Source organism: Uranotaenia lowii, chromosome 3, assembly GCF_029784155.1.
Source record: "Uranotaenia lowii strain MFRU-FL chromosome 3, ASM2978415v1, whole genome shotgun sequence".
In the NCBI taxonomy this organism is placed as follows: Eukaryota; Metazoa; Arthropoda; class Insecta; order Diptera; family Culicidae; genus Uranotaenia; species Uranotaenia lowii.
In genome coordinates this window covers 260,400,301-260,415,581 of record NC_073693.1, presented here as the reverse complement: position 1 = coordinate 260,415,581, position 15,281 = coordinate 260,400,301, and the positions used below count along the sequence as shown (strand labels likewise).

The window sequence follows — 15,281 nt, the reverse complement described above, 5'->3', positions numbered from 1 at the left end:
GAAAAATTTGACAAGTCTGTGAGGGTATAAAATTTGAAAAATAAGTATTCGGCCTATTCGGCCTATTCGGCCGAATACTTGGTCCAACTATTCGGTGAGCCGAATATTTGGCTTAACGGTTTTTTGGCGGTATTCGGTGCCGAATATTCGGCCGACCGAATATTCGGTATATCTCTAAAAAAAATAAAAAATAAAACCAATCATCGGAGTGGAACTGTCGACCGGAAATTGGAATTTTTCCAGAAAATTCGGAACTGCCCACAGTACCGTGAAGAGAATTCAACTCAGAGAAGGAATCAAGTCGTATCGAACTAGCAAACAGCCAAATCGGACCATAAAACAACAAAATTTGGTAAAAATCCGTGTTCAGAAGCTATACGGCAAATTTGCACGAAAATTTATGATTTGGCAGGGCATTTGCAGCTGTGGAAAAAAAAATGAAAGATTTCGTTACAAGCAATACAAAGACGTCGGAACTATACCAAAAAAGAGTGTCTTCAAATACGAATTTTGCCGTTCATTCGATCCAACGATTAATTAAAACCTTGTTTTAATAGCAACTCAATGAACTTGTGTAAAAAAAAATCATAAACATTTGTAGAAAAAACTTTTCCTCTACGAGCACACTAGTTTTTTACACAAAAAGTATGTGGAGTTCAAAGCATTTTGATCCAATCGGTTCTTATCTGAGCCCCCATTAGAAAAGTTTTGTTTGCGATTACTGTGGTGACAGTGATCAATCGGCCTTGTCTTCCAGGCTGACAGTTTGAAGACCTGTTTCCACAAGTGAGACAACCACCAGGGGTTGTCTAGAAGAGTCTCGCTCCCGCAGGAGAAGTGAGTCCCATCAGTTGTTGTTATACCAAGCGCCACTCTTATGGCCAGAACATTAAAGGGTCCTTCGAGCCGGATCTAGAAACCGATACTTTTTGACGGAATATCCCCATCAATAGTTTGTGTGAAGTGGAACGGACAGAAAAGTAGGCGAGCGGAGCAAGAGAGAAACAAGCATCGAAACCAGAGATGAACATAGGATCTTTGAGAACGAACTGACAGTATCAAAATTCCACACCGAGGTCGAGGTCAGTACAGCGATAAACCGATACAATTCAGAGCGAAAAAGATCCGACCAGGAGCATCATCGTCAGCAGAGGAAGCCATCAAAGAGTAGTGCTTCCACGAAAGCTGTTAGTAGCCACGTTCTAGCTAGATCGATGGAGAATTCCCACAATCACCAACAATTCTAGCAAAAAGCCAACAACAAGGTCGACGATAATCCTTTCAGCAGCCGAGTATGTTCAGTCCGACCAGTCGACTGAAGTTGGAGAAAGCGACGAAGAATAGACGCAAGAGTACCTCACCAAGAGAGCAAGACGGCTGCTCTCTCGGTGAGGTATGCCTATAAAGTTGTTGGCGCCTAGAAAGTTCTAAGCGGTTCAATCTAGCGCAGGTACGTGCTTGTGTGTTTGCCCGCCTAGTCAAATCGCTAACCGTCAAGATAGGCAGAAGTTTTAAAAGGTAAATAAAGTTTTAAAAAATAGAAAGAGAAACAAATAGAAACGTAAGCCGATATATAGTACCTTGTTTCTTCTGGTGCTCCACTTCTATGCCTGACTACCGGGTCCCGCTGCCACAATTGGCTCAACTCAGGGCCCTTTTTGTTTAAAAAACAGTTTAAATATTGGTCAACCAGAGGATCGAAATCCCCCCGAGCCTTTTCGGCCAGACAGCGTCATGAGGACCTGTCCCTTCTGATAGACATAATGCATGGTTGTCTCTTGAGGTTCAATCCCACGAGGGAAGCGGACCATCAGTGGTAGTTTTCCTAAGCACTCACATCGACGCTCCCCCTTCTACAGTTCAATGGTTTTTCATGGCCATAACATGAAATGGTCCATCGAACCGGATAAGAAGCCGACGGAATATATCCGTCTTTGAGAGAGCGGATCGGGTCGCAAAGTGATTCGAGCGAGGCATGGAGGAAGCAAAGCAAACAAGAGAAAAAGAAACCAGATCCAGCGAACAGAAACGAGAAGTTTCAGGCGCTTATCTACATCCGTGGACAGGCGCAGCGCAACGTCCATCGAATCGAGTTAATTCTCCAGTACGCAGAGAACGATAAGGTTCGGCTTACTCCAGCGAAATTGAAGGTGTATCAGAGTGTTCTAAGGCTGAGTACTCCAAGCACCGCCAGTAAATCATCGCACTGTCGTCACCAGCAGAACGAGAACAACAAGACTACATTTTATTTGAGTTCGTGAAGCAGAAGTATTCACATCATCGCTAAGCTCAGCAACCTGGGTTCATATTCTAAGAAGTGAGCTACGAACAAGCGGTGAATTTCCGAACACTTCTAATTCCAAGGTCCAGAAACGTCGACGGAAACTACCAACCAGGGTAACTTCTCACTTTCCGATGGGGAGCATGCTTTTTTTAAGTCCCATCGGCAAACCTTCATAATCTTTCGCACACCAGACCCGCACCGAATTATAAATATCAAACATGGATGGCAAAACTCCTCAGATCGGCTTGTCCAGTCCAGAGAGTGCAATTCTATTCGTCTGCTCCCCCCAAGCTGTACGGGGAGAGATAAATCGCACTGCAAATAAGAGTGAGATTGTCAACACATAAGAGTAAGCGAGAGTATTAACATCCGCTGATGAAGAGAATTTCCTTCTCCGGAAAAATCTGCTGCGCATTGTTTTGAGGAGAAATCTGAGAGCTAACACATTTTTTTCTTGCTAAGTGCACTAGAAAAAACGCTGCTCTCCGAACCAGAGGTGCCAAGTCCTGAATTTTTTCAGGATATGACCTAATTTTCTAGAGCGTTCTGATTTTTCAAAAATTTCCGAATTGCCCTGATTTTTGAAAAAAAAATCTAAATAAGAATTGATTTTGTAGCTACATGACAAGACGCATCTGTAATTAAACCGTTCAACCTCTTAAAGCGAAGGTAATTTATATATTTATTGGCGGATATACGGGCTGAGCCCGTCATTCGGATATCTGAAAATTATTTATTTATATTTCGCAAAACAAGATTGCTGCAATTTATTTCCACCAATCTTCGGGTGTCCTGAAAAAAATTTTTTTCTGCTTAGCGGTGTCTTGATTTTATTGACAAAACCCTCTGGCACCTCTGCTCCGAACGCCACCTTTGAAAGTGCAAGAAAAGAAATCAAAACCATAGATTTAACCAGAACCAAAATCATAGATTTAACCTGATTCATGCTAAATTTATCAATTATGAGAAACAATATCGCGGTTCCAGTAGCTTCTGGATTTTAAATCATCCTCTAGTAATTTAACTTATTTTGATTATTGTAAAACTGAGGAAAAGAAATGGTATCAAGAGTCAAACTATGACTAAAACACTAGTGCGCTCTTGGCGAGAATTCTCTTTCTTCCACTCAGAAGCGAAAGCTCTCAAGCTCTTGCCGTTCGAGTCACTTACAGCTCGTGTAAAATCGGATTACGAGTGGAGCACGATCAGCGAAAGAGGATTACACTCGGAAGCAGAACTAAAACAGTGTTGTTTCCTCCCGGAACTTTGTTGTTTGCGAGGAACAGACCAACCATGATTTATCAAATCTTATGTGGGTAAAGGGAACGAAACGAACGCGCATCAGATAGGAAAAAGCTGAAGATCCCATCCCATGTATGCGAACTTCGGGCATCGAACGATGTCCGAGGGGAGTTTTTTAAGTTTTTGGAGCTTTCTGATGATTTACAAGGCCGAATAAACGATCCCTTTTTAAGTTTGGACGTTATCTATACCATATGCCTTCTAGATCTTTATTTGAAACTTTCTCAACCCACAACAAATTCTAAATAAAGTTTTAAGCAAAATCAAAGAAATTTTATATCTAGGTAGGTATGTACGTGTTTATGCTAAAACTCAATATTAAATATTTTTAAATTATCAACATTAACATAGCCTGTCAGTTAGAAATTGTAACTTCGTATCTTAAAGGGAAAAAAAAGTATGAATCTTATTGACCATATCGAACAGCTTACAACTTTGTTGAAAGATAAGATACGCAGTTACAGTCTTCGACAAAGGTGTTGAGCGGAAACTATCTTTGAAGAATTGCAGGCTCGGTTTCATAGAAGAAACAAAAATGAAGTTGATTTTCAGAACAAAATATTCAATTTTCCCACACAAATATAAAAGTTGAAATTTACTCATGTAAACGTTACTTAACAATTCTGCAAATATCATGGATAAGTTTTGAACCAAAACGAAATTTTTTAGATTACAGGGTTCGAGAAATTCTAAAATTACCCCGACTCGACTACTGGACTCAGTCTACTGGACATCACATTTGACGCACTAACTCAGGTCACTCCGATAAATTGCTCCTTTCTGATAAACTGTATTGCTCAGTGATTTCACTGTTTCCAACGAGGAAAAAATGCATTAGTAGATCCTCTTGTTCCCTCAACAAGCCGAATCAAACCATAATTGAAGCCCTGGCAACTGAAATCAAAAACAATAAAATCTTTTCCTCAGGGGAAAGCACTCCAGCCAGTCATCATAGGTCGGTCAATAGGCCGTCCCGTCTAGGGTCGTCTATAGTTGTTGCTCCCAGGTTCAACTACCAACCATCGACCGTTTAGCTCCAACTAGCCCTAGTGCCCTACACCGAGGATGGCGGTGCAGCACGATATCGTAGGCCTACCAACTGTCTGGCTAGGGCAAACCAAGTATGGACAGCATCGGACCCGACCGACCCAGAGTGAGACCATGCATCATCAAGATGATCCATCTCTGGTGCAACGATATGGCGGCGCATCTGCATCGAGTCGGTGGTCTCGCGATTGGCCCCCTATGTACTATACCTAGGCCGGAGTACCTACTCGCAATAAGCACGGCAGCGATGCAATCACGATGATAATGACGTTGGTACCGGTGAGGTGACCGTGGCTAGCAACTACTTGTATGATGATGATGATGCATCGTGTCTTTATTATACCTCTAATGGGTGGATGTTGTATGTGAAAGTGTTTTATTCAGAATGAAATAGATGAGTATTTAAAAGCATACTTTTTTGAGTGTTTTAAGCAAAAATACCGAAGGAGAGCCTTTATGTAACTTATTCAAAGTTTAGCAAATAGAAAGCAGATATTTCAGGGTTAACAAACAGAAATGGTGTGCAAGAGGTTAAATATCGCGCAGTATAATCATTTATCATTTTTTATTTAACTTCATGCACCCTGAAATTATTTGAAAGAAGATTCTATTTTCAAATGTGCTTACTTCGATCAAATAAATAAAATAAATAATTTAAAAATCAATAAATTGGTAGAGCTAAGAAGGTGAAACACTATTCAATACCATAAACCAGTCACCTTAAATGTGGGTGCACGGTTGAGGCTAGGGATAAAATGTATTTTGGTCGACGCGACCACTGCACAGTGGTCCAAATATTGAATAAATTCACAGAAATTTACTTTTAAATCTTAGGTATATTGAGCTTCGCTTAGCTGACACTTGCAACTATGATGAAGTTGAACAGTTTTTTCATTAGATTTTTTTTTGATTTTATTTTTGATTTGTTATCTATAAATTGCCCTATCTTCAAACTCTCCAGATGATGGAAAATGTTTAGAGGAACAAGAAGAACATAAGCCTTAAATATGATGAATTTCTCGAAAAAGATACAATGGCTCACCAACAGGACTTGAACCCTCGATTTCCGTTTCAATAAATTGGTGCGTTAGCTAATTACATCAAGGTGAACGTCATGGAATCGACCGACACGAGCGTACAATCGAGCTCCATCGTTCAACTGCTGGACCTTCCATCCAGTGATTCCACATTTTTATCGATATTTTTAAACCCAAAAAAACTTTATCGGCATTTGAGAGCGATTAAAAATAAGCTATTTAAGTGGTTCTGAAACCTTTCTAGAAAATTCTTTCTGTTGTTGATGTCTCCTCGTATGCATGATGTGTAGATTAATTTATTAAAATTTCCTGTATTGTTGACTCAATTTTTTATCTAAAGAGTTCTTAGAATTTTTTCAACAAGCATAACTATTGTATTCTATTGACAACTGCTCTTTCTTAGAAAATTTCAAAGATTTACAGAACCGTTGAAATTTCTAATATTTTTGGTTATTTTTTTTTGTAAATTTCAAGTATTCAAAAGATTCTGTGCTGAAAGTACACAAATGACTACCGAAGCTTTCTGGTAATATTGATACTGTTAAAGTTCTTATTCAAACCATTTTACCTTCATGTTATAGACTTCCACATCAGTCCTAGAAGTTTTTAACCTTAAGTATTTACTTTCGTGGTATTTTATGAAATATTTTCTTTTGTTTGTATAAAATCATCAGGAGATAATTAACTTCCTGTCTAGGTCAATGTTATTACACAAGGCAACAAAATTCACATTTTCCGATAAGCAAAAATTCAAAAGCTCATTTGATTTACATGGAGGCACTAATTCCAAAGATGTAATAATTTTTTCTCTATCTGTTTTTTTTTTTTTTTTGAGAAAACTTTAAAAACTAATTTAATTTATTTGTTCACAAAGATTTTGAACAAAGGTTTGTATTCACTGATCAACTTTCCCGAAAACCACGACTGAATTTGACTTAAAAAAATAATTTTCTTTCATTTCTGCAAAATACGGACTGAATCTATGACATTTTGTTGACTTATGACTTTTTGTTTTGCCGTTTTTATTTTGTTAAAATTACAGTACAAAACAATCAAAAATTTTCATTAATGATGTCAGAAATATATGTAAACTATAGAACTTGTGAAAGTTATTGAAACATAGGTACCAAAAATTCCCTTGTGTTATTGATGATTCTATAGAAAACAACAGTTCTTCATTTCTTCCTTAAAATGATTCTCAGTTTCTATGGACTCTATTCGTGGATTCCTCTTCAAACATACAACTTCCAAAAGAAATAAAATATTTCTTTTTTTTGTACATTCATTATTTGATTGATAAAACAACGTTCACTCATCTTATAAAGTTATAATAAGTTTCCAGATCAGAGGCTCAGCAGAGCGTAAGCGCAAATTTTTAGCTTCGTGGTCATGAAATATTTCTGAAAAATAGATTAATACCATAGAGCTTGGCAATCTTTAAGTGGGCTATCCAAGCTAACACCAAAAATCATTTACCTTTACGACATCTATTTTACAGAAAATCTTATATCTTCGGGAGTCTTGCTTAGACTAAAAAAAACAAAATTGGTATTCTGAATCAAAATCTTAAAAATCGGCAAGAAATCGGCATGTATTGCCAAAAATCGGTTATCGATATATATCGATTCTTGGTCGAAAATTTTCTCAAAAATTGGTAAAAATGCCAAATAATCGGTAGCGAAAAACTGTACAAAACGCACCAGTAAATCTAAATCGCATTTTTCGGCGGTACCACTCATTTAAGAACCAAATTGAACGTTTAGGACGATGCAGAAAACTGGTTCACGTCTAACTAAAAAAAAGAAAGATAAAAACTCGGTTTTGATGATATTTTTGTAAAGAACTAAAACATCTAGAAAACACACTGCCCCGGAATGCCAAAACTAGTGGACAGAACGTACCACGCCGAAAGGGTGGTAAGAAATGGACCATGGTTATACGGAATGTAATAATTGAAAGATCCAATGTTTTTGGGATCCTTAAAGGTAAAACGCCTTGAAGTATGCAACGAAATTCAAAATCTTGGCTAACATAGCGGCAAACATGGCGGCAGATGAATTTTTCGAATCAAATATTGGTGCACCTTGTAAACTTGAAAATGGACGAAATTTGTTAAATTTATGCATTCTTATACCTAGTCATTTGGGAGTTAGCAAATACAAAGTATGAAATTTTTCTGATATTCGGTTTTTCTCAAATGTTAACAGCATTCAAAATTTGAGCGTAGAACACGTGGTCTTGCGAGCATTCTGCCTCAATTTTGATATGATTGTTTGAAGTCAAAATTTGTGGGAAGTTAGTGAAATTCAACTGAATATTTATAATTTTCCGAAAGTGCATACGAGTGGAAAAACGATAAGCTGTAGTTTTATCAGACAGGCAAGGTTGGTTGACAATAAAACCTAATATGTTAAACATGAAAAATAACAAGTTTCACGCAGATTCGATTCAGCCTTCTGTATCTTAAAAATAAAGTCGTTTTAGTGAACTTTACACCTACGCAGGAAAAAAAGCTTATTTGCCATATTAAAAATAAAGAAAGACATCATTCGAAGCCATAACTTAGTGTATTTTCAAGAAATAATGGCATCTGTACAGTTTTCCCCTATATGTGGCCACGGGGCTTCCACCGCATGTGTTCTTGCATCCTATTGAGCTCTCATGTTTCTCTATCACCACACAACCCATTGACTCAGTTATGCCACATCAAAATCGATATTTTGGAACCCAAAATTCTAAAAATCGGTATGAAAATCGTTATTCGACGTGAATATTCAAAATGATTTGCATTTTGAATTTCCTAAAATATTTTTCTTCGTATAGAAGCTTGCATTAAAATATTAATTCAAGAACTTTTATAAATGATCAGTTTAGTTTACAAATTAGCTGACTAAGTGTGTTTTAGCATATATTAAGCCGTTTTTTCAGTAATTTGGTTCTAGGTAATGCAAGTTTACATGAAATGGCGGTTTTCAAATTTTAGCTGAATTTCATGTTTGCAATGTCTTAAATAAATTTGTTTTTTTTTTTAAATAAGAAAACAATCTGTTTTGTTTACCTAAAGCAAAATTTACAGATGAAAATTCAGCAAAGAATGCAAAATAATATTTTCCTCCAGTACTCAATACTGAATGGAAATTAAGTAAAAAAAATTATCGTTTGATAAGAAAAATAAGGGCAATTCGAGCATCTTAGAGTTTCACGTGGTTTTAGCGTATGAACTAGTTAGAAACTTGAAACTTTAATAAATGTTTAGCTAAAGTGGGATGTAAGCTTGATAAATTTCATTAGCAGCAATAGAACCACATTAATTAAAATATATTTGAATTCAGTAAAATCCGATGGCTTTTTATGTGCGAGGTAAATATGGGCCTAAATTAATGTTCTTCGTTTGATTGATGTTTTATTTTTTGCTCAAAACTGGCACTTTCAGTTTTATTGGCTTCTATTATAAGATGTGAGTGCTAGCGTTTAGGAAAAGAAATAACAGCAGAAAGTTGTTCAGAAATGATAACTTAAGTCGTGAAAAGATCGTATAACTGTCGTCTAAAACCAGTTTCTATCGGATATGGCAGAAAGTCCGTAAGTATTGAAATGATTTTTCTCCCGCGTTGGCTTCAAGTGAGAAAATCATCGTCATGTTCTCTCTGCAACCAGCAGTGCAATCAGATGGCTGAAAATCCGATGGGTATTAAATAATATTGACTAATGAGAGAACTGAAAAATATTGCCGTTGGAAACGCTTTGAAGATTATGAAAGAAAAACCTTGCGATCTCTTGCATTTTTTGGAACGGTGAGAATAAGGTGTCGGATAACGTTCAATTGGGGTATCTTTCGTCGTTTTAGGAAGCAATAAAATTTATGTATGTATATCGCCTCCACTTTGGAGAGTAAATGTTGTTTTTTTAACTTTCATTCGATCATTATAAAATGTATATAGAACGTATCTCAAAACAAGAAGAATATAGCTACAGAATGTTTTCTGGATCACGGTCAAACTGGTGAAGCGATTAGTGCTGCTTAAGGATCCGAGCAGACCGATTATTCAACACGCTCGATTTTCTTTTGTGAATAACTTTTGACTGCGTTATTCGAACCTAATAAAGTTTTCAGAAAAACAAGTTCATAACTTAATGTTTTCAAGTTTGGCTACAATCAGTTAAGTGGTTTTGGAGATAACTCTCAGAAAAAAAACTAAGTTTTTTTTAACCCCGCGAAAAACAGAAGACATTTAAATTTTATGGCGCCTTTTTTCAATGTAGTTCAAAGTATCAATTTTAAATGTATTGTCAGTGTGATTTTAAGATTTTTCTGGTTTGGCCTTAATAAACTTGTTTTTTTTCACAGTATCAAAGCGTTCGAGTAATAGCAGGTTTTGGGGCGAATACTTTCTAGGGCATTCTTCTTCATTCATTTGGCCATTTACTTAAGAATTGTTGGGAATAACTAACTGAAATTGCCACAACTATAGATCGCCATCTATTTTCAGAAGTACGCATCGAATTTATCAACTTTTTCTTATGTAACTTTTAAGGGATAATCAGGTGTGATTTTCAAAAGTAATTTTTTCACGCTTTTTTGTACTATTTTTAATATAAGATGGAGTAATGAAAGCAAGCGTAAAAAAATAATAATTTTGTATAAAAACTAAAAGTTTCCAATACATTTTACTTTTACCGTATTTGTTTATGCCGGGTGTTGCACTGGTCCACCACTAGGTGCTGTCAAACTGTTTGTTTATTCGGACAGTGTTGCACTGCCATTGGGCGGTGTTGCCCCGAAAATTTTGTCAGTGTTGCGAGAGAGCGTGTGAGTGAGTGAGGTAGCAATACACTGGCGACGATATGTGTTGTTTTTTATCGGGTACGGTGGAACACTGATAGAGGAGAGAAAACAAATACGGTATATGAAGAGTATTATGTCTAAGCACTATATTGATACAACCCTGCTCATTCCGGATGACGTTTAAACAGCTGATTTCTGCTGTGTAATGTTGTTTACGGTTCAACTTGAACTTCTGTGTACCAGGAGCTCCATTTTTCATATTTTACTTGAAAATGAAAAGCATTTTCCCGGAACAGTTAAAAAATATTGGGTTTAGATGGTGTACGTTCCCCAACATTTTGCTGAATAAGTTTACGAAAATGGATGTTAGAGGAAGGATTAGAGAGGTCTAAACGCGATTTGGAAGAATAGAGAGAAGAGCAGCTTTGTGGACAAAAAAAATCTGGGTGGCAGCCGGGTCTGGTGGACAAAACTTTGGACCAGAAAGTCATACACGCTTACGCCAGTTGGAAGACCGCCTCAGTTCTAGATGTGGCCAAAAAAGTATTATCGCCTCTAAACATTGTTCATTGTGCCAAGGTAAGATGGTGAAGATATGGAAGCATCAATTTTCATAGAAAAAACCGGTGAAAATGCAATGTTTTTTCATGCCATATGTAAGTGTGGAATGCATTCCAAGTCGTTCGTGAACACCGATACAGTAAATACAGCTGTTTACGCCCGAGAGTGCCTGAACCGTAGCCTGCTATCCGCAAGCATGAACAGTGAACACCCAGTAGAGGAGAATGAGGATACTTGATCCCTGGGGATACTTGATTCCTTAGCTATATCTCGAAACTGGAATGTCTTACAAAGATCAAATGTTCTAGAAAAATGTGCCAAAATGAGCAAAATAACAATGTTTGTAGTTTAAAAAATTTTAACAAAATAGTTGTTTGAGTAATTGAACTTTGTTTGAAAAAATTCACAAAATGTAACTTGAAGATCTTTTTTCATCACTTTAAAATGTTCCTTACTTGGGAAAATTATGAAAAAAATATTTGTTCCAATGTATCAATCGCTCGAGCGTAAAATGAACTTCATAATGCCATTTTTTCAAAGTAATGGAAAACTATCAACCTTTTTCAGAAAAAGTTTTCTAAAATGTTGATTATGGGTACAATTGATCCCCTAGAGTTGGGTACAATTGATCCCCCTTCCAAACGGCATATTCTTCTTCTGAATTGATCGTTATGATTGTTGATTACGAAATTACTAATATTTATCCAAAAACTAATATATATCGAACAATTGTCTGAAGAAAAGAGCAAAAATAATTAATTTTCTCTTAATTATTTAAAATAGCGCCTTTAAGTATGCAATGTTTTTAGCGTTCAGACAAAGTTATAGAATTTTCTTCTTATGTCTGCTATAAATTGTGAAATGAGAACAAACATGACCAAAACAGTCAATTAACATTCTATCTTGGGGTTTTGTTTGATTTTTATACAAGGATTAGGGCTTCCTGAATAAAAGATCAAGCCTCCTTCAATAGGGGATCAAGTCTCCCCTAACTTCAGAAAAATCGCAATTTTTTTACTCCCACGAAAATGCTTCTAGTTCATCAACGGGTTCAAGTATCGTTCTAATTTTTGGAGCATAGAAACATGAAGTTACAAGCTGTCAGAAAATGTCAAAGACGGCGAGTTGCTAAATTTTTCCAAAAAGATATGGTGAAAATAAAAAAAGGGGATCAAGTATCCCCACTCTCCCCTACTGTTTTGGCCAGATTTGGCATCAGTTCACTACTTAAACGACAGTTCTCCGGTTTTTCAGTCTATTGAGCGGCATAAACAGGTTACACTTCGTACGAGCGCTAAGTCTTCTCATAGTAGAAATAGACAAAGTCTTCGACAATCTTCAGCTGCCGTCGATTGTGACCCAATAACTACCCAATCCTTCCTGTTTCGCGATTCAGTATGCGATAGATCTTCTCCACCGCTGCGGTGGATATATTAATGTCGTCGGCAAAGCTGATAAGTTGACTGGATCTGTTGAATAGCGTGCCCCACATTTCGCCCACCGCTTTTCGAATAACACATTCTAGCATCACGTTGAAAATCATGCAGGATATAGCATCACTTTGTTCAAACCCCCTGCGTGATTCCAATGAACTCGACAGTTAACCCCAAATCCGCACACAGCACTGCGTTCCATTCATCGTCGCCTTGATCAGTTTGGTCAGATTCCCGGAAAAGCCGTTCTAGTCCATAATTTTCCATAGCTCGTCACGGTCGACCGTGTTGTATGCGGCTTTGAGGTTCTAGAATAGATCATGCGTAAAGTATTGGTGTTCACGGAATTTTTGTAGGATTTTCCGTAATGTAAAAACCTGGTCCGTCATAGGCCGTCCCTCCATGATGGCTTCCCGCGAATCTGTTTACTTGTGGTTTTATGTGGCAGAGTAGAATTCGGAATAGTACATTGTAGGCGGCATTGAGGACAGTGATTGCTCGGTGGTGCTTACAGTCCAATTTGTCGCCCTATTTCTGCTCAAGATAAGGATCAAGAATAAGAACGCGATTTGGAATCAGGTACCGTGGTCAAAACGCGGGATTAGAGTTTAGGATTCAGGTTCAAGACCAGGTTAGGATCATGGAACTGGAATAAAGATCAGAATGCATGGTGGCTCCAGAATTAGGATCGGAACCCAAAATATTGATCAAAACCTGGTATGAGAATCCAGAATCAGCATTCAAATCCGGTATCGGAAACCAGGATGACGATGCATGATCAAGATCAAGGATTAGAGGTCAGAATCCATAAGCAATATCAATGCAAAGGTTCAGGATGAGGATCACAATCTGAAACCAATAGTGTCATTTGGGAGTCTAGTATTAGGATTCGCAGTACATGATCCAGGTTCAGGATACAAGATCAGATTAAGAATGATCTATGATTATGGTTCAGGAGCGGGCTAGGGTCCGTTTTTAACCTGATATTTTTTTTTGTGAATGGTATTTGTAGTATGGCAGAGTAAGTTGAAGTGATAAATAAGGAAAAGTTTAGGGACAAAACCATACCACATCTGTTGTCCGTTCTCTGGCAGATTTATTTAAAATTTGATCTTAAATTTTTTTTTGCTGCCAAATAGTTATATTTTTTGCTGGCAAAAGTCATACTTTTTGTCATCGTTTTTTTTTATTTGCACCACTGTGCACCACTGCCTGTTAGCAGCAACAGAAGCTGGGATACAGCCGAGAGGTTAGATACAATTTAGCACAGCAATGTTTTTCAATTTCAGAAACCGACTAACTACGACACGTTACTAGAGAAAGAGACAGAGACAGCTATTCGCAGTCTGGTATGATTTGGAGACTTTCTTCCATTTCATACATATATCAAATATGACTCCGATTGGAATGCAATCGGCATATTACGGAGCTGCCTTGAAAAGTGCGAGTCAGCTGGTGGTTCTGCTAATTGGTCGCGCTGAACTAATTAGTGCACTTTTGACTCGTCAAATGTTCGCGCTACCGGATAAGGTCATCGGCACTGGTTCGAGATATGTATTGGGCGTAGTAGCGCCTAAGTTATTGGCTCAGGAAATCTGCACCACGCAACTTTGCCGGCTCGCGGCTCAGGGTCATTAGCTGCTGCAAGTTAGCTGCCACTTTCAACCACGCACAATCCCCATCATTGTTCATTGGTTTGCTTACCTTTCTTCTTCCTCGTCGACAACGCTCGTAAAAAAAACAAGCTATCGCAGTGAAGATCCACTTTTTGGTCTCAGCTGCTCGCTGATGGAATTCCTATGCAGTCTCGGAAAGAAACTTGTCCGGGGCCACTTTATCCTCGATGGAACAGGTTTTGGCAACGACGGAGAACTGATTCAAAAATCGATAAACGCTCCTCCGAATTTTGTCTTTGTGTCGTGCCGTCTGTATTTTGTTGTTTTTTTCTTCTGCTCTCCGTTTGCTTGCTTATCCAACTTTTACCACAAGGTTTCCTGTCGTCGGATCAGGTCGAATTTTGCATCTTTTTGGGCAACTCAGAAATTGATTTCGTAAATTTGTCAACCCCCCTCATTTTGCGGCACACACACTCATCCCGCTTTGGCACCAGGTTAACATTTCAGTCGTCGAATAGCAGATGACATTCATAAAAATTCCATCACTACCCATAATCTTCTCTCTAGAGATGACTATCACGCAACCTTCTAGAAAGCTGTAGTTTTCACAGCGCTAATGATCACTTCTTCCACAACGCAAAACACTCATAGCAAGGAACAATCCATCCCACCTATTATTTTCTCCTAAATCAACCCGAAGAAAAAACAATCTTTCAAGAATCCACAGCACTTTTCTCGAAAATCGGAAGCTCGTGTAGCACACCTTTCTCCGCGCGTACAACCATCAGCACTTGGGCGATTTCGTTTGAAACTTTTCGCACTTTCTCACACTTGTTTTTTTCGCGTTTGATTTATTTTTCTTCCACCACACTACTAGTCGACGATCGTACCAACTCGCATCGGTCGGTCTGTTATTGAAACCAGAATTGGAAACTGTCAAAAAATGGGACCCTCTGTAGGCCGAAGAAGAAGCGCTCGCCTCTCACTTTTGCATCGTTTGGCTCATGGTACCAACACATGCGCGCTTCCCTGCAAACATCGCTGTCGCTACAATAAAATTTGATGCTCTTCTGTTTTGATCCGACTATTCTTCGACGACGGGCTGCGTTTGTTACTATTGATGTTGTTGAAATCATCTTCTCGCTCTCTGGGGGGAGAAACTCCCAGCAGAGTGCGCTCTGTTGGTGTTTGTGCAATACGAGCTTCCCAACGAGG

General features: G+C 38.0%; 1 protein-coding gene across 2 annotated transcripts in view; it reads right to left on the bottom strand.

The window, feature by feature from the left end:
* LOC129758569 (extracellular serine/threonine protein CG31145) overlaps positions 1 to 14,995 on the bottom strand; it is a 211,988-nt gene extending 196,993 nt beyond the window's left edge. For both annotated transcript variants that reach the window (XM_055756099.1, XM_055756098.1), the window contains exon 1: positions 14,155 to 14,995. The gene's annotated coding sequence lies outside the window, so the exon portion shown is untranslated. The remainder of the gene's footprint in view (positions 1 to 14,154) is intronic.
* Positions 14,996 to 15,281: the final 286 nt, after the last annotated feature.